The following is a 16,303-nucleotide window of genomic DNA, read 5'->3' as shown; positions in this document are numbered from 1 at the left end:
AAGGGACCTTGGGACCCTACCGCATCGGCTGGTATAAAGATGGAAAAGATATCCGCGATACAGAACGCATATCAGTTACCGCCTGGTCCGAAGGCAGTGCTACACTCCGTATCACCAGTCTTCGTCCTGAAGACGTCGGGAACTACACCTGTGCCACCAGCAACGGCTTCGGAAGCGACAGCGTCACGGCTCCGCTCATCATTAACGGTAACTTGACTACAGCTGCCTGCTTGATTCCTGTAGTACCTTGAAGCAACCAGTTATACATCGACGGACAGCAAATGCCTTCGAGACTGAGCGAAGGTACCGGGTTGTACTATGCTTAGTATGGCTGTATGCATTGACTCTTTATCACTATCTTTGACATGAGTCGTTCCTGTCCGTAAACCTAGTACGCACCCTCTAGTTTCCATCCCGCATTTCGCACTGAAGCCAGCGGTGTTGCCATTCTTCAAATAACGCGCTCAAAAATGTTTAGCAGACACTCCACTCTGGGCGGTGCCTGCTCACGCTAGAGTTTTAGGTTTTAATGCCCAGTACTGAAATTATGGGCAATGTAGTTCCCGCTTCTCAACGCTACTCCGTAGGACACATTGTAACCTTCACATATCTCCATGTCGCTGAAATCACTTTGCTTTCCTTGATGGGCTCAGACATGGAGGCATATTAACGAATATAAAACATCGTTACCTATATTAACCCAATAAGTTTTCACCATAAGCGTAGTGTTTCTTCGCCTTATGATGTGATAAACGGCAAATTCGTACTGCACCTTGCTCAGAATTGATCATCGAAGAGTCGACGCCGAACAATTACCGGTATCGCCGACGACAGCACCACTGGTAGCAGAAAAAAAAAGAGAGCAAAAGGAAGAAAACTCAGAGCTAGGACACCGCTGTTCAGTTTACATTACCTGCATTGCATACGTTGTTGCTTTGAAGACACTTATGGCGCAACAGTCTCGCGTTTAAGGTCCGGGGTGAACTTGTTGAGCACCAGATGCTATCGTAAGCAACTGCCGTAATGATTTGTCAATGATCCCATTCACTAGCTAAATAACCTACCGGTCTGTCTGCGTTGGATATTTATTTCAGTTTTCCGCTTTTCTCCAAGCGCAAAAAAAAAAACATATATAGTAACGATTTCTGTAGCTCAAAAGCGCAACGATCCCTCCAGGCAGGATTAAGGATTACAGAGTTCGAAGTGAAAAAAAAAAATAACTCTTAGGCAACGCACAGGTTCAGCCCAGGAGCCAAGACTACAGGGGCTGTCAACCCCTGACATATTCCTCGCCTTCCAGGAGGAACACCGTTCCTTTAGCATAAATGATACAAACGTGAATGCAGTGACTGCAATAAGACAACTCCAAAGGCGGCGCAAGAGAAGAATTCGAAACAAGTTGTACGAAAGACATTGCGAAAATACGATTCTACTTACGCACGTAAAATTAACGCAGTCTTCGTTTGAGGATTGCACAGAAGTCAGAGTTTTCACCTACACCATCACTCCTCAAAGTTCAGCACAAGGAAAAAGGAGGCTGCATTCTGCGTTTAAATACGTTTTGAACAATGCTTTCGTAGGCATCGATTCTCTACTATTATATGACGCAATACAAAATAACGCTGCGTCTTTTCTAACTTATGTATGCAGGTGAAAGCCCTACAGGCTTCAATCCGGAAAATATTTTGGTGGCCTAGCACTGCTTCCACCAGGAATTGATACTGCTCGAGAAAGAGCCGAAAAGTACGGGTTCTTTCGGCTTCTTCAATCGAACTGCTTTTGTTTTCACAACCTCCGTGACGATAGATTTTGTCTTACTAAAGTGCGCTGAATGTGGCAGTCAAGCAACATTCGAAGATAGCGCTTTACTACTCTATTACTCCCAAAGGTCACGCGTTTTTTTTTTTTTTTTTGTCTTGGATACTTATTTTCGAGCCAAGAATTTCCAGGGTACCTTCAGGCATACCGCGGCTCATTTCGAAGCGGTGTGTAGTCAAAAGAAACGCCAAAAACCGCTTTAAAGCCACTTTCACTCACTACTGCGGAAAACAATATGACAGCGCATGTTTTATTGAGGTTGTAGTTCTAACTGCAGCACTGGGGTACGACACATGCCATTGACGAGGCTCACAGCAAACGGCCACATCGCCAACGTGGCTGGTGGTAATTTGCCTTCCCAACTCGCGGCTCAAATCGAACGTCCTTGCGGGAAAAATAGCGAATGTCACAGTTTACGATATCGCCGCTAGCTGTCGCTACTTGTCCACTCCCAGGGAATACTGCGGGCTTCGCCTTCGCTTCTTGAGCGGCGTACAAATGGTACCGGCCAGATTAGAGCGAGCGGTTGCTGTAGGTGCTGCATGTTAGTGCGCATGTGGTGGGAGAATCTGTGATCAAGATGAGATGGGTCGCCGCTTTTGGAACACTGCTCATATCGTTTTCGATGGTGGGCGCCCAAAGCAGAGGTAAGAATTTTAAGTCTCGGTTTAAATGCTCCTCCTATTGTTTCGTTTCGTGCTAAGTCGTTTGATGCGGTACCCAGGACAGCTGCGCACTGTTACGTGAAAGGTCAAGCGCCCCTAGAGAGGTTGCATCACTGAATCCGTTGCACGGAACATGTCTATAGACCTAGTGCGGTTTTTATTGTTTCATGTATTAAGTTCTAAAGCGCTCCTCAAAAACGATAGGGGAGGCCGTTTTCTGAATGAAGATGACAGCGCATTCTCGTTATACCACCATTAGTGATCATCCCCCAACCTGCATCTTGCAATTAGCGTATCAACACGAAGGAGCAAGCGGACAGCTTTGTAATACATCGTAATTCATCTCATTTTCATCTTTAAAATCTGCTTCGAAACAGCCCATATTGATGTATTTGTGATCGTTTGTCTTTTTCGCACTTCCTGGATTCAAATATCAAGGCTTATATTAGTCTGACGGCACTTCGTGCGTTTCAGGCGCGCCGAAGCTTCAGACGTCAGGCTTTCCCAGCGAAGTCTCATTGGGTGAAGACACTATGGCGACATGCTTCGTGAGAAAGAACTCACAAGGACCCTACACCATGACGTGGTTTAGGAATGACGCGCAAGTCGAAGACACCGATCGCGTTAGGACTTTTCAGAAAGCAACCAGCACATCCCTGGCCATCGATGGTATTCGGGTCGAAGACGTAGCCAACTACACGTGCGTCGTGAAGAACACCGAAGGAATTGACTCCATCACACTGCCCCTGTTCGTCACAGGTAAACAACTATGGTTTCATTCTGTTTCTAGAATACAGGAGTAAAGGAGACTCCGTGACAGCAACTGCGGAGCCAGAAAAAAAAAATACACGCTGCTATTCGCGTCCGGCATAAAAAAAAATAAAAATAAAACGAAACTGCTACAGCTGGAACTCGTCCTCACAAGAAAAAAAAAGTACAGAACAATCAGCAAGTGCTTTCTCTGCCGGCTTAGAATTGAATGGCCCACTGCGATCGAACACTGGCCAAGTCTCAGGAGTGACAACAGTTAAATCCACGTACCCTCGTTCAAATACGTCAACGCCCATCGTTCGTGCGACGAGTTTTACGTAATCTCTTCGTAGTTCCGATTTCAAGTACTCATGTTCCATGACTACAGCGCAACGAACGAGACAAGAAGAAGGACACAGGCAGGGACACAACACAGCGCTGACTCACAACTGAAATCTTTAATAGCTGCCAGCCGGAATAAATACCTAACTGGCGGCCAAAAATGGAAGGAAATGGGCACAAGTCATGCAGCGGGAACACAAAATTAAAAAAATGCCAAAAAATAAAAACAAAACACACGCATGTCAACATTCACATTCAAGGTAGCGTTTTTCTTTTCCTGGCAGCAATACAGATGGTGCGCTTATGCATTCTTCCCGGAGCCTTGCTATCATATGAGCTTCTATGATTTCCCTTGTCAACGAATCGCGGTTCCTACCTATCACAACGCACTCGTTGTACAATGGTTCGCAGGCATCGTTGTCATCTTCGTCATCAGCATCGTCACTTTCGCAATTTCTGCGGTGTTTCGCTACATGGCCTACGATAGGCCCACGTGCTACATTATAATCATACTCCTTTAGAGAGAGAGAAAGGAATTTTAATGAGGGAAAGGTGGAGAGGTCGGCCGGTGGTAACATGGCCCTGGCCTGCTACTCCACACTCCTTTAATCTCCATACTCCTTTAATCTTTCATTGATACATGCTGATGACGAAGATGACAACGATGCCTGCGAACCATTGTACAACGATCGAGTGCGTTGTGATAGGTAGGAACCGCGATTCGTTGACAAGGGAAATCATAGAAGCTCATATGATAGCAAGGCTCCAGGAATAATGCATAAGCGCACCATCTGTATTGCTGTCAGGAAAAGAAAAACGCTACCTTGAATGTTAATGTTGACATGCGTGTGTTTTGTTTTTATATTTTGGAATTTTTTGAATTTTGTGTTCCCGCTGCATAACTTGTGCTCATTTCCTTCGATTTTTGGCCGCCAGTTAGGTGTTTATTCCGGCTAGCAGCTAATAAAGATTTCAGTTGTGAGTCAGCGCTGTGTTGTGTCTCTGCTTGTGTCCTTTTTCTTCTTGTGCCGTTCGTTGCGCTGTAGTCATGGAATATCGGAACCAACTCGCCCAGCAACTTACCTTGTCAAGTACTCATGGGTTTGTGAAGTCCCTGCTCTCCAAAGACGGGCGCGCGCGTGGTTCTGCTTGAAACTGGCGCGACGTACTGGCGTTCGAAAGAACCGGAGATGTAGTTCACTATAACGCCACCATGCGACGCTAGTTGTCCGGGCGCCCTAGACTGCCCTAAACGCGTCGCGCGTACCGCTTCGCGCGCCATCATTCAGACTTCCAGAGCACGACCACATCTCGCTGTTCGGGATACTTTCCTCCTTGTCTGCGGCCTTTGACAAGTACAAGCATGCAGCTAGCCTGAGATTTTATCACATATGAAGAGTCGCTGTCCTAGCAAGACGAAGAAAAGGAGTCGCACCGGAAACATGAAGATCCTGCGGATATGCCTCACGTTTGTCTTCTTTGAACTGTGCCGGGCAGTCGACGTCGGTAAGTTTTCCGTCGTGAAACTACGGTTTAAGTCATTAGCGTCGAATTTGTATACGCCGGTCATTGCGTTCCCACAGGTCCACCCAAGCTTCGGGAGCTAATCTTTCCTTCGGAAGTCGCGCTCGGCGAGGACATACTAGTCGGCTGTTTCGTGAAGAAGGGCACGGCGGGACCTTACCGCATCGCTTGGTACAGGGACGGGAAAGAGCTGGAAGAGACTGAACGCGTCTCCGTCGCTGCCCGGTCGAAGAGCAGCGCGGCGCTGCGGATCTCCAGCCTTCGAGCGGAGGACGTGGCCAACTACACCTGCGTTGCCAGCAACGACTTCGGAAGCGACAGCGTGACTGCTGCGCTCGTCATTAACGGTAACACCGCAGTCGGTCGTTACGTTTGATTGCATGCAGTTACTCTGACGCCTTTAATCGCTTTGGTTTTGAAAGTTTTAGTGATGGCGGTTTAAAAACTTCCAACTACTGCAAGCAGTCGACGAGTTCGGCGAACACTGCAGTTAGGCGGCTTGCGCTGACGCGTTTAATCACTGATCTTAACTTAGTTCGAAGTGAATACAAATACGTCGTTCTCATAACAAAGGTGTGAATCGGGTCACTATTCGCCGTTGAATTTACTAGGAACCAGGGTGCACTTGCATTTTGCGCCGCGACCACGAAGTACCGAACTCCGCAAGGCGAGACGACAACTTTGCTCAAAGACTTTAGTTTGATCCCTATGCCTTAGTTCATATATGGACCTCCGTGAAGTGAGAACAGGCACGGACTGTTATTTTTATTTCCTTTTCCCGCCCCGCAGCAGCAATTGTAAGATACAGGAGGGCATCCAAATCGTTGCCTCTGGGTCGTGATAAAGAGATTTACCATAGTGAAGACGGATTACTGTCTACGCACAATGCGTTACCGGACGCCCCCTACACAGTAGCAGGGGCGAGGCCTGTGCGCATGCGCAGGAGGCGTCCAGTGATCCTTCCGGTCTACGTATCCGCTACGGCAAATTTCTCTAATATTGTGCTGCGAACAAGCACTGCTCTGAGAGACCTTTGCTGATGGGCGGAAGGCTCGAAAGCTACACCTAATCGCACTGTGTGCGAGCATGTATAGAATCAGCGCGCAAAGTTGACCGAATGCTGATTGTTTGGCTCTGCATTACTCGTTATTCTCAAACCGGCCGCCTTTGGTTGAATGAGCGTCGAAGACATTCTTTGCTTTGTGAAACCTGAATCACTGTAGGCACCCTACGTAGATGCTGTATAGATAGCCCACGCTATGTATAGTGAAATGCTGCTCCTGGTGAGAACGATGGACAGAGGCGCGGGCCTCTGCGTGTGTGCGTGCGAGCGCGCGCGCGCGCACTCTCATTATAACCTGGGAATAGCATGCCACACATTAAATGGTGCGTGTATCTTAAAAATGGCCCACCGCAGAAACTTCTTAAAGTAGGCCATTCAGGCAGTGGTCCGTGTGAAACGGCGGTGCCCTTCAGCGTTCTTGAGGACACTGACAGGCAAAAATCACGTGTGACTACTGCGAATACATCACGTGCTTCTCCCCTTCAACAAAGCTGGAACACCAACATCTTTTCATAGTTGCGTATAGTTGGACACCGGCGAAGTAGGTACGCTGTCCCCTGTTATTCGTGCGAAACAAGCGGTGACATTTTTGCGAAACTTCCTCTAGAACAGTCAAGACCGTAAACGATTATGTGCACAGCACTCCCTATAGTTGTGGAGACTGCTGCTAACTTGACTCGGTACGACGCCTTATGCTTCAAATGCATTGGTGAAAATATAGGAGAAGGTGTAAAGGTCCACAACTGTTCACACGGCTTCCCGTCGAACTAAAAGCCTATTCGTACATGCTGTGTATTCGCTACGTTTCATGCGCGCTTAGGCGAGTTCTTTTTTTTTTTTTTTTCACACGACTCGGGCACGACAAGGCGGTTTCCATTTCCCGCGCCCTGAACGAGTTATTGACGTCATCCGTGACGAATTTATAAAAGCAGCCACGGGAGCGACTTCGGTATGCTTTGCAAGAGGATAGAAGTCGTCCACGAAGAAACCATAGCGCAAGAGAAGAGGAAAGACAAAGTGGTTGAGTTTTTTCGTGAACTATGCACCAACAAGCCACGCTACAGATGCCGTTCGTTTGGGTCCGTGTTGTCGTGCCGGCTGAACTAACGGCATGGGCCGCTGGTTATACAACAATGCGTAATCAAGAGAACCTGACAGAAGCATAGCGTGCTGCCCATCATCATGCCACGCCAGTAGTTTACGCGAGCACTCCTAGCGTTTCCATGGGTTTCCTCTGTTTCTTCAGTTTATAAGCTAGTGAGAGCCGAATAGCAAGGCCGGCGATAGATAATAGGTTTATAGCCTAACAGCTCCTAACTCACTTTCTCCTAGACTGAAATTAATTTTAGTTTCTTTTTAACCCTTTTGGTTTGCGAGGCCCTGAAAAGGGCCGGTGGAAATGTGCCAGTCTGCACAACTCGCTACGCTTACCATCTCGTAATCGTGGAAGGCAGAGCCAACTCCACGTGCATGGCTTCCGGCGTTTCTCACGACCGCCCCGCCATTCACATGTCCCTGCTTCTCGGAGGATAATACTTGCATCTCTCGTCCGCTCTTTGAAGTTAACGTTGTTGTGATTCACAAAACCGGTTCGCAACGTTAGTTGTACGATTGCTTTTGGACTGCGCCACACTTGCAGCGCACTCGCTATATACAGCGCGACGTGGTAATTAGGTGGAAAGGATAGCTGCGCGAAGATATAAGCACCGATGAGTAGATAAATAAACGAAAAAAAACTTCCTTCGTTCTTGTCACATGACCTGCCTGTCTCAACGAAGTTGGGGAACACAAAACATCAATGCAACCTCCGCGGTTACACTGCAGGACTCGTGGTACAACTTGTTAACCCATGTGGGCGCACTGGTGGAACAATGAGTGCACTAAGATCTGCAGCTGGTTCTAATTCTCGCTTCGAGTTAACCGGCAAGCTCCATTCTTTCACAGCCGCTCACAAAACAGGTGCCGATTCATCGCGTACGCTGGCTGTGAGGGAAGTCCACTGATCGGTATCGGCGTACAATTCACCGACGTCCGGCTCAAATTCGTTCGACTGTTTCGCGCCAGTTGTGATTGTGGGAGGCGCAGACAGGCGGCGCTAGCTGTCCACCGGGTTGGTTTTTCCTCGACATCCAGTGCGCTGACGGCGCTGGAAAGTTCCCTCTCAGTGAACGCATTGCCTTTGTAAAAAGTGGTCCTGTCAGCCGTCGGGGTCATGAAGACTTGTGTTCTCGGGCACGTCATTATTGCCTTGGCTGCAACAGCGACTCTTTCTTCAGGTACGGCTGTTCTGCCTTACGTTTCCTTAAATATACATGAAATTTCTGTTTTGCAGCGTTGCTTCCCAGCATTACAAAATCTTCATTGCACCCGCATGTGATTGGATTTTACAGTAACAGAGTCCATGGTACATTAAGTCGTGCCCAAATGTGTGAAACGTCCCTCATTCCGCGTAATCCTTCTCAGTGGATATTTCCACATGCCAACTACTTTTCTTAAAGAGGTAGATCGGTTATTATATGTGTTGCTGCTCTGAAGAAACGGCTAGTTGAAGCTTTTAGAGAAAGCGCAGCAAATAAAAACGCGAGTTACACTGTTAGCTGGGTTTGTTCCCGTAAAGCCGCCTGTAAGTTTGAGGAGGCGACTGACATTGAAAATTAAAGCCCAATGTGCGGTGCTGCAGCCCCTTGTGGCTGCACGAGAACATTCCTGAATATGCTCAAGCAAGCAAACATATCGTAATCTGTCGCCTTCCAGACGTTCCCAAGATACTGCAATTCAAATTTCCCGCCAGCCTATCGCCCGGAGATACGGCCCATGTGGGCTGCATTATCGCAAAAGGAAGCGCGGGTCCCTTCGAGCTGTTCTGGAAGAAGGACGGCCGTCCCTTGGCACACGAATCGCCCAGGCTTTCGGTGACATCACACAAGGGCGGCCCAGTCTCTACGCTCACCATCGTGGACGTGTCGGCAGCGGACAGTGGGAACTACACCTGCGTCGCCCATAACGGGGCCGGCAGCGGCAGTTTCTCCGCGTTCCTTGCGGTCACAGGTAAAAATGGAGACTCGTTAGCGCTCTTCGGTAGTTCTGTTTTGGAACAGGTAATGACAGCAGCCCCGCTGATGTAACCTTCAGGATGTTCGTACAGCCAACGGCGGTCACTTCTCTATCGACCTCCTACCCTTCCACCCCAACCTATTGTTTTGCATCATGATGCATTGTAGAATCATTTGTTTAAACTGTGCGGCGCGATAAAAGCAATGCCGGTAAGCAGTGCTTTTGACATGACGGCTTGATAAGTTTTATTACGTTCGCTAAACAGATGTTCGTACTAGCAGTCACGGTGCAGAACTGTGGTCGGCCACTATAAAAGGCCGTCAATGTTACGTTGATCGTGCGCTTGCCACTCTCATTGCGCGCCGCAATTGTTGTTGCGAAAGCAACACTACGCTAGTCGCCGAGCCATTTTGCGAAGCCGAGGAAAGGCCATACTGCGCATGCGCGAGGAGCAGTGACGCCACACGGCGCATAGCTGAAGCGCCGCCCCCGTCGCTGCGCAGGTGACAGAGGCGCCGCCGCCGCGCTCGCCAGTTGCGCATGCGCAGTAGCGGCGCATAGCTAGCGTGCCGGGGCCGCCGCCGCGCGCTCTCCATCGCCTCTCTCTCTCTCCTCGTTGCTTTCGCAATCCTCCAGGTTTAACCAGAGCTAAACCACTGCCAGTTTATTCATATGACAACTTCGGCGAACCCCCTTATGATTTCTAGCGCCTTTCCTAACTGAAGACGCCGACGACCCTGTAAGGTCCGTTTGGGAGCTCGCTACTCCGGCCAGTGCACCTGCTTTGGGCACCTCCAAAACGTTCCCGACTAGCGACTTGCCGGTCCATTTTATGAAAAGACATGTGGTTGCTGTTTCTTCCTGCCACTTCTCCAAAACTGCAGTCTCCCAAACTAGAGAGAGGGCAGCACTGTATGGAACTCAAGTTTTATCGAAGCTGTTGTATATCCGCATCAAAAGCTCATCTCTACAGACAAGGAAAGATTTGCCGATCGCTGCACTTGTTTCAAATGTATTTGATCGCAGCAATAGCAACGAGGCGTGCAGCTACATTGGTTGGTTGGTTGGCCTCGAGTAGAATGGCACATACCCACTACGGGGGAGTGGCCAAGACACAGGCGGTGAACTGTTGGAATGATTAGGAGCTTTAGAGGAAAAGGAGAATTAATAGGGTATAGGCTGACAGAATGGACGACGCAACGAAAGCTACATTCAGTCGAAGCGGTCCTTCTTTGTCATTACTTTGGAACTACAAGGGTGCGTTGCAGAAAAGGACCGCCCGTGAAGGGTTTGGCAGTTTCGTACTCTCAGATATGAACATGGAAGCGGCTGAATGCATGGTTGTTTGTATACTACACAAGTGAAATACAATGGGCGAGAGGTGGACGTATTAGAGATTTTCAGTGTAAAGAGTGCCGGGTATATTGTATCGCAACACATCTGACACTATAAGGCTTGCGTTGAAAGGCATCATTTGGAAGCATATATTTGAAGTAACAGATAATAAATTTCAATGAACACAAGAAACTGTGACAACTTAAACGAGACTTCCACGTGCTAGAAGAAAAAAAAAAGCTTGTGTCATATCCAAATTGGTTCTCATAAACAAGCTGATGCAAAAATTATTCGCATGGGTCGTTCCTAAATTTTCGTAGTTTCGGATTATTTAGTGTCGCATGTTTTTGACTGGAGCTACCGTATAGGAACACCAGCAGCGGATATGAAGGGGGTCAGTGAAAAATTTTTAAGTTGGTTTTTGAGGAAACGAAATGGCGCAGTAATTGTCTGACGTCTCGGTAGTCTCGGTGCACATCTGAACCGCGCCGGAAAGAAAGAAAGAAAGAAAGAAAGAAAGAAAGAAAGAAAGAAAGAAAGAAAGAAAGAAAGAAAGAAAGAAAGAAAGGTACCATCTAAGGGTCTCCGGAATAATTTCGATCACATTGCACACGGGCGCCTGTTGCGTTTCGCCTCCATCGAAACGCGGCCCCAAAACACGATTCCCTTGACCGCCACCAGATGCCGTTAGTCGTCCGCCCTTCTTAGGGAGCCTACATGTTGCGCGCCTCGCCCTTCTCGATAGAGTCGAAGATCCTCCTCCTCTCTAGAGCGGTTGGCTGCACTGCTGCACACCGCTTCTGGCAGCGGCGCCAGCGTGTAGCACCTCCTGCTGTTCATAGGTTCCGTTCCGCAGCTAAGAAAGATGTTGCTCCGCGCCCGTGTGAACGCCGCAGTCTTTGTGCTAATTACGTCATTTCCTGGCACACTTCAAATGCAAGGTGAGCACTGCGAACTCCTCTTTGTTACGCCTGCCTTCTTGAGGAATTTGTTCTGCCTGAAAATCTGTCTGATAATGCGCCTTGTATAGTCGGGTACAACTCAAGGAAGGAGCGGCTTTTCCCCGTCAAAGGATCTCCGTCCAGCCAATTGTGTCGGCTGATTCTCATGAGCCTGCTAGCGCGACAATGCAAGGAGTTGCCGTTGAAAGGGGACAGTCCTCTCCTTCCATGGTCGGGGATAGTCCCTTCTGCTCCCTGCATTGTCATACTAGCAGGGTCATGAGAATCGACTTCTTGTGTTCCGTTTATCCTCCTTAGACAAATCTGCTTGGCTTTCAGTAACGGCATTAATTATTTCGTTAGTCCTGTTAAATTTCTGTTGAGAAACATTAGTGACAGCCTTTGGCGAGTTGGTTTTGGAAAGGCCGCTCTTCCTGCGTCAGCTTTACGGCCAACGGGAGACCGTCAAAATCATGCCAATTTGGATTTTAAGTGGAAATATTATGAGGCGCACTTAAGAAAGAATACAAGCGTGGCATGCTACTATCGAATGCAGCTCGTTCCTCCGAAATAATTGAGGCCACCATATTCCAGGAGCCCCGAAGCTACAGAGCGCCGGATTTCCGACTGAACTCTCGTTGGGCGAAGAAACAGTGGCGACGTGTTTCGTGAAAAAAGGGTCGGTGGGACCGTATTCCTTATCGTGGCACAAGGGAGGGAAGGCAATTCGGAATTCCGAACACATTTCGGTCACCACCAGAGCAACCAGCACTGCACTGAGCATCGATGGCGTCCGAGTAGAGGACATCGGCAACTACTCTTGCTCGGCTACGAACGCTGCTGGCGTGGACAAGTTGGAGCTGCCGCTACTGATTTCAGGTGAAGCTCTGTTAAAACTACCGGCTCCCGGTAGTTAAAACTACCGGTTCTAAATGTGAGGGTAAAAGGATTCTTCTGAAGCCTTTTACTTTTACGGATACGCCTACAAGTGTTTCTGTATTAAGGCGGAAGCCTTTAATGCCTCATCGTTGTAAGCAGGAGTTGTCGACAGAAAATGTCACGCTTTTCAATTGGTCGAAATGCTCGTGACGTCACAGTGCGCGAATTTCAAATGGGGCCAATTGTACTTTGGTTAGTAACCATGCAACCAATCAAAGGGATCGTATAGTGATGCTCCAACTATAAGTTGGACTGAGTTTAGTTAATTGCTTAATTAATCAATTAGCCTAATTAAGATAGAGGAGAATGAAGAGGTCAGAAGAAAGAGGAAAAGAAAAGAAAGACGCGCGCCGCAGCGACAACAGCGTCCGCGGAAGGAGACGCTGCTGAAAAAAACAGATAAGCACGAAACCGCGTTCGCTCCACCACCACGCACTTCCCCACTCAGTTCGACGTTGCTCGTTTCATATACGTTGTGTCGAACATCCTAGACAGTTCCAACAATTGACAGGTGAATGACAAAACACGATGGACAGAAATACAATAATATAAATATGAAATAGCCTAATTAACTTTTCTAGTTAGACCGCATAAATCAATAAAACCGAGAACGAAATTGGTCGAGTTGGGGAATCGAACCAGGGTCTCCGGAGTGCGATACGAGCACGCTAGCCAATCCGTAATGCCAGCTGAATGGTTTGGAATGAACAAAGGCGGGTCTAGCTAATACGGCGTCTTCGTTCACTCCCATCTTCCCCCTTTCCCTTACGGCGAGGTGCAGGTGTCCACCCAGATATGCGAGAGAGATACATTTCCTTTCCTCAAAAAATAAATTTACCGTCCAGCAAGGCGTACAGCCGAATTGGCGATGGCGTTCTGTGGACTCCCTGGCAGCATTGCAAGACGCTGTCGCGTTCCACTCTTACAGGCGAAGCTTAACATGTTAACCACACATCAGTAACACACGCAGACAGCCAATGGACGCGTCATTCGCTGGCAGCACTTCAATCATCATTCACAACCACATTCGTGACAGAATGCTGTACTAAGGCTTTCGCCTTGCACCACTTTAGTCGCCAAAGTGACTCCTAATTTTTCCTTCCTTTGTTTCCATCGTTTCTGACTTGTTTTCCTCGTACTGCACTTCTTCGGCCCTTAGAAGAAATGTGAAATACGTGGCGGAAAGGTTGCACCTTTCCTAAGAACTGCTGAGAGTTCTCTACGAGCTGCGCTTCCGTATGATTCAGAGCTTTCGATCCCACTGAATCCTGAACCCAGTGAAACACGACCTCTACCCAATGGGATGATTTTAGCGCATTTGTGTTCATCGGCGCTCTCTACCGATCGGATTTGAAACGAAATATATCAATACCTTCTCAAACGGCTACTGACGCTTAAAACATACGCTGCAGTGGAACACATGAAACAAAAACTAATACAATATTGTTGTACTTTTCGATGCGGTGAACTCGCATGACGTACTATGACTTCTTCTATGTAGAGAATGAAAGACATGAGAGTTTCCTTACGCCGATAGGTGCATGGGAAGATTCGATGCGTGATCGATGGCGTAGTATTATGACATCAATCACTCGCGCATTTGAGAGCATTCACAGTCTTCTTTTATGTTCTTAAGCTTTTTTTATGTTCCCTGCTTCAGCCTGCGCTTTGACCGCACTGTGCATAGAATGAAGTTAACTGACTAGTATACGCTTAGTCGTGATAGTCACGTTCCCTGCGTGTACAATAACTTCCATCCTATGGAAGTTATTGTACACGCTTGGGTAACTTGGGTAGACTTGGGTAACTTGGTTTTACGACAAGAAAGGCACCTCAACTACCGCTTGCTGCGCTGAGGACAAACTACTGAACACATAACGAGCCCGCGACGCTTTGCGCGTTTCGTAAGTTGATATCTTCAATATCATTCGGCCACACCCTTATCTATGTTTTCCCCTTGAATGCTTCCATGAGGGCGTCTTTGACGCCGTGCTGTCGAAACCATCGCAGTTTCAGCGTCTTCGTGTCTTCGTTAATCCCGCCCTGATCCGTCGAAACCGATGCCAAGTAGCTTTCACGCTGGCCACCAGATGGCGATAGTTGTCCGGCGAGCCGGACACCACTCCCTGTCGGCCGCTTCGATATTGGCCATCTGCGGCGCACCCGTCATTTTTGAGCTGCGGACCAGAAGTCGCGCGCTCTACGACACGATGGCTTGTGACACCAGCAGCCACAACTGGCTTCTAGCTACATTTCTCGTTTCCATTGTGCATACAGCTCTCGCAGCGAATGGTAAGCTTCTATAACTTCGGCAGTTCCTCACGTTAGTACTCTGACAGCGGATATTCAACATTTCTTCACTCGCGGCATGGTTTCAGCACCTCCCGTCATTCGAAGGTTCTCCTTTCCACCCGAAATAGCGTTGGGTGAAGAGGTGATCGTCGTGTGCGCCATCAAGAAGGACTCGTCCACTGGAGAGTCCTATTCCATCTCCTGGCTGAAAGACGGTCGACCGGTCGTGGAAAGCGAACGCGTCTCAACGTCGGCGCAGTCCAAAGGAAGCTCGACCCTCGTCATCGCCAGTCTTCGACCGGAAGACGTGGGCAACTACACCTGCGCGGCGAGGAACACTGTCGGCAGCGACAGCTTCACGGCTTCGCTCGTCGTAAACGGTAACGCCCGTTTCGCCCGGTTGTGATAACTCTCCGTGCTTGTGGAGGCACCGTGGCGAGGCACATTCCTCAGGTCGCGGCATCAATTACGCCGGCTCGTAAGGCATTCGATTCGGACGATGCTCGGGGACGTTCTCGTATCGACATTTGTCGTGCATGGCTGATCGAAGATTGAATTAATGTCGTCCTGTTTCTTCGCTTGAGCGTTTTCGCGCATGTTCGAGTGAACTAACTGAAGGAACGTCGCGTTTATCACGTCGTGTGTTTACCATCTGTCGTTAGAGAGATTTAGCATGGCGGAGTCGTATTAGCACAAACGTATACCGGTTTGGACGCCGGCTGCGCACGCGCTGTGGCCCCGCCTGACGCCACCCATTGCACTGCGCATGCGCAAGAGGAGTTTGGTAAACCGGTATACGTTATACGGTAAATCTCTCCAATACCTCGGCGCATGAAAATTAACGGGGTGACTTGTGCTCATTTTTCCCGATGCTAAACCGAAACACAAAACACGCAAGTAGGAACTAATACCTTTACCAGTTTAGACGTCTGGTTTATCAGGCGTCAAATGTCAAAACCTCGCATACAGCAGTCAGTGGTTTTCATTTTCCTTCCCTTCTCTTTCTCCTTAAAATGCATTACGGTTATAGACTGTGTGATACCTCTACTACATATGTCCGCTAATTTTCTGGAACTCATGTCGAATAAGTTACATCTGGCATCAGCGAACCAGGCGCCCAACGGGCAAAGCACATCGCTATTAAGGACGCCTAACGATTGGCCCGGCGTACGATCACAACGGTGAATCATGTACCATGCATTCTGACACCTGCAAACCATTGATAATTTGGCTCTTAATTCGCTCCGAAAGCTGTAGTTTTCACTCGGGCGCGCAGAAATTATTAGACGGCTAGAGTATGATGCAATTGTTACGCCCTTTGAAACGGGTTACTGCTTCTTATCCCAGGCGGTCCATATTGGAGTAGGGTTTTAAAGCAACAGAAATGGGAATAGTTTCCTTTTCATTGCAGTCACAACTGCGAACCTTTGGCTCGGCAGTGTTGCCAGCTTACAACGTTAACGGAGCTTGTCAGCGATGCGTGCCCGTTCTTGTCGCTTGCTGCCGAGAGATGGCGTTACACGAGTTTTAATATTTGATTTATTTTACTTGTGAGCTTCCTTCTTCCCCTAAGCCGTATA

At 48.4% G+C, this 16,303-nt stretch overlaps 1 protein-coding gene across 3 annotated transcripts in view; it reads left to right on the top strand.

Annotated features, from left to right (window-relative positions):
- LOC149336506 (cell adhesion molecule Dscam1-like) overlaps positions 1-16,303 on the top strand; it is a 196,269-nt gene that overhangs the window by 35,237 nt on the left and 144,729 nt on the right. The window lies entirely within an intron of this gene.

The sequence above is a fragment of the Amblyomma mixtum genome, chromosome 7 (assembly GCF_055824585.1).
Source record: "Amblyomma mixtum isolate Tamu chromosome 7, ASM5582458v1, whole genome shotgun sequence".
Lineage (NCBI taxonomy): Eukaryota > Metazoa > Arthropoda > Arachnida > Ixodida > Ixodidae > Amblyomma > Amblyomma mixtum.
This window is presented reverse-complemented; position numbering and strand designations above follow the sequence as displayed.